Here is a 4,248-nt window from a genome sequence, read left to right on the forward strand (position 1 = left end):
CAGTGGAGTGGAGGGGAAGATGGGGAGAAAGAGGAGAAAGAGGGAAGAAGAAGAGAAGGGAGGAGGAGGGTTCTGCGAGGGCGGCGCGGTGGTGGGGTGCGGCGAGGTGGGGCGGGGTGGTGGTGGCAGAAGGGAAGAGGGAGAGTGCAGAGGGGAAGGGGGGTTTTGGGGACGCGAAATGGTTAGGGTTCCACGTCGAAGGGGGTTAGTGTAATTAAATCCACGCGGACGCGTGGTTAGGGCAGAAAGGTAATGACGCGAACGAGTCATTGACACGATCGCGTGATGGATGGAAATGCAAGTGACGCGTACGTGTGGAGCACGCGTACGCGTCGCTCAGAATTGTGCTAAACGCACAATTCCAGCGTCGTTTTGGCGCAACTCTCTGTTTCCATTTTAGGAGGCAATAATATTCATGCGACGCGTACGCGTTGCCCACACTGTCGCGTGGTGTGTGTGAAGTGAAAGTGACGCGTTCGCGTCACCAACACGATCGCGTGGCCTAATTTGTGCCTAACGCATACCAGCCGCACGATTCCAGCCCAACTTTCTGGGTGTTGGATTGTTACGTCGATTTCGACTCGACGCCCATGCGTGGCCCATGCGCACGCGTGGGGTGCATTTTTTTATGCAATATACAGTATGCAATATGCCAGATGCAGTGCTAATATGGATGTTATGAATAATTCCAGGTTCAATAAAATAAAATTTGAAAACAAACAAAACGAAATAAAATTAAAATTGAAAAAGGAACGATCATACCATGGTGGGTTGTCTCCCACCTAGCACTTTTAGTTAAAGTCCTTAAGTTGGACGTTTGATGAGCTCATTGTTATGGTGGCTTGTGTTTGAACTCGTCCAGAAATCTCCACCAACATTTGGAATGCCAACAGCCTCCGGGGTCCCAAACAAGGCACGTAAAGCCTTTGAGTAAGTTCAAACATGTTTTCAGGCTCCCGGGGTACTGAATGTCAGAATAGATTCCAGGATCCCAAACCTTATTTTTGTATCCGCCTTTGTTTCGATTTACATTGGTCCAGCCGGGCGGTATGAAATTTGTATTCTCACTAAGATGACCAAACATCTTCTGAGACCCATGCAATTGAACTCGAGACCAATCCTTGTACCTCAAATTGAAGCGTGGAACCTCATTGAATCTTGCATACCAGCTCTGAGTATGAACCATCTCTCTTTTACTCTTAAAGCTGCAAAGAGCTCGAAGCTGGCCATCTGTTTCAAGCAAACCATATTCAAGTGGAAAAGTAAAGATAAGGGCTAAGGATTTTACCTACTTGAAATTTGTATTGGGTGGTAATGGCCTTGGAATAGGTGTTTCCAGTGGTTTTGCAAGCTCTACTTCTTCAACCAATTCTTCTTCTTCGATAATTTTGGCTTCTTCCACTTGTTCCAGTACAAAGTCATGCTCCTTACTGTCCATCAGAGTTTCTAGTATCTCCTTCATGCTACGTTCTTCATTAGATTGTCCACATAAAGCCATGGGGGTTCCTTGAGTGTCCGAATGTCTGGAAGGTAATCGATTGATCGCTTGCTCCAGTTGGTGAAGGGTTGCATGAAAATTTTCCACTGTTTCCTTGAGACGCTCCTGTGATTCTTGGGTCGATGGATATGGACATGGTGCATAGGGAAGTGGTGGTTCTTGGGAGTAATTGGATTGGAATTGGGGTGGATATAAGTTAGGGTCATATGGATGTGAATCGTGGTAGGGGGCTTGTGAGTGTGGTGGTTCATAGCTATGTTGAGGAGGTGGTTCATAGGTATATGATGGGGCTTGTTGGTAATCATAAGGGGGTCCACCATATCTATTATCTTGGTACGCACCTCGGAATGGCTTTTGACCATAGTAATTTGGTGAGTGATGGTTGTCATGAAGGGGTCCACCATAACTATTGTCTCGACATGCATTGTTGAATGGTCGTCGTCCATGGTACTTTGGAAGGTGTTGTTGCCTAAAGGGTTGATCAGATCATCGTGGCTCCGTCCATCTCTGATTGTTTTGACCTTGATGCATGTTCCTGTTATAGCTTCCATTCCTTTCAACAATATTAGAACCAAACTCAAAGCGATGGGTGTGAGAACTCATAATAGCTAATAAAAATTAAAAAACGAAAATAAAAACAAATAAACAGGTAAAAGAAAATATTTACAATAACCAATAATAAGGCACACAGTTGCAATTCCTCGGCAACGGCGCCATTTTGACGAACTGATTCTTGCTAGTAAAGAATTTTATAAGAAGAATCACGTTGTAAGTATAGTTTCTAAACCAACAGAGAATCATTTCGTACAAAAGTTTGGCTGTCACAAGTAACAAAACCCAATAAAATTTATAACCGAAGTATTTAAACCTCGGGTTGTATTCTCAAGGAATTGCAGGGAAGTGCATTTATTATTGGTTATGAAAAAGGTAGAATTTTGGGTTTTTGAAATAGGGAACAAGTAATTTAAATGGCAAGAAAAATAAATTAATAATTATAAAATCTCTTGGCAAGGTATAAGAACTGGAAACCCTATCCCAGTTATCCTTATCAGGTGTGATGAGAATTGGCTTTTGCTCCCACTTAGTTAACCCTTACTAAATAAATGAAAGTCAAGTGGACTAATCAACTTGATTCCTCAAGTCCTAGTCAACTCCTATGGAAAGACTAGCTTTAGAAGGATCTAAATCAACCAGCAAGAATTCCAATTTTCAATCAACAGCTGAGTTTGACAACTCAAGTGTCACCAATTACTTAACCAAAGCAAAGGGGGATGAATCTAAATTAAATTAAAAGCATTAATAACATAAATTTGAAGAAAGCAATCTTAAATCTGAAATACCTCAATATGCATTAAATAGAATATTCAAATCTAATATGAGAAGGTTCATAAGCCAATTTAGCAACATAAGTCAAATACAAGTAAAAGCATTAGAATAAAAGTATAGAGAAACATAAATTAAAGGAACATTGAACCTGTGATTGAAGAGAAGTAGCCTAATCATAATAGAAGTCCTAAATCCTAATCCTAAGAGAGAGGAGAGAGCCTCTCTCTCTAAAAGCTACATCTAAACCTAAAATTATGTGAATGAATGTTGTATCTGAATTGTTGTTGTTGATTCTCCCATTCTCTGGCTTCTATTTTGTGTTTCTTGGCTTGGATCTGGGCCAAAAAAGGGCCCAGAAATTGCTAAGGGCATTTTCTGCAGATTTCTGCACGTAGCGTCCGCCACGCGTGCGCGTGGGTCACGCGTACGCGTCACTTGCGTTCTGCTCAAAGCACGCGTCCGCGTCGTCCACGCGTATGCGTCGCTGCCATTTTGCACTAGGCACGCGTCCGCGTCGTTCACGCGTGCGTGTCGCTGCCTTTTCTTCAAAACTTCATTTTTGTGCTTTCCTTCCATTTTTGTATATTTCCTTTCTGTCCTTTAAGCCATTCCCGCCCTATAAAGCTTGAAATTACTTAACACACAGATCACGGCATCGAATGGTAGTAAATGATAATAAAAATTAATATTTTTAAAGCATAGGAAATATGTTTTCACATATATCATAAAATAAGGAAGGAATAGTAAAATCATGCAATTTACATGAATAAGTGGGTGAAGAATTGATAAAAACACTCAATTGACCACAAAATACATCATAAAATAGGGGTTTATCAATAATCCTATTTCGTTACGCACTCGGAGAGTAAACTCTTTGTTTGAGCTAAAGAGTCTAATATTGATGAACCTAGGTGCTAACGGGACAAAAGAGGTTGAAAGAGTTGGGTATAGGTTGCTATTACCGATGAGCAATGGAGTATTTCGGTTTCGTCTAGTTTGGCTCGATGGTGATGAGCATGTGCACCTCATGATTGATATCCATGGGAGAATCATGGCGAAACAACTAATAGAGCTTTCTGCGAAAGCTGGTAATATTAGTGGTGGTGGTTCTGGCCACTTGAATTATGTCCAGGATGACCCACCTCTTGCATCACCATGGCTACACTGTGCTAGGCCAGTAGTAGACATGGACATGGATGATGAGGAGTCTGATGAGGAGTATGTTGCCGATAGCAACGACAGTAGTTCTTCTGAGGATGATGACGAGGAGGAGTTAATACTAGAGACTCTGGTCAGTGCTTTAGTTTGGTATATTTTGCCTGTCTCGCAACCAATTCTGGAGTTATCAATTATACCTAGTCACTATCATACATTGGATCTGGACTTGATGCACGAGAAAACTCCATTTTCCAATATGGATGGGG

Source organism: Arachis ipaensis, chromosome B10, assembly GCF_000816755.2.
Source record: "Arachis ipaensis cultivar K30076 chromosome B10, Araip1.1, whole genome shotgun sequence".
NCBI classification, from domain to species: Eukaryota; Viridiplantae; Streptophyta; class Magnoliopsida; order Fabales; family Fabaceae; genus Arachis; species Arachis ipaensis.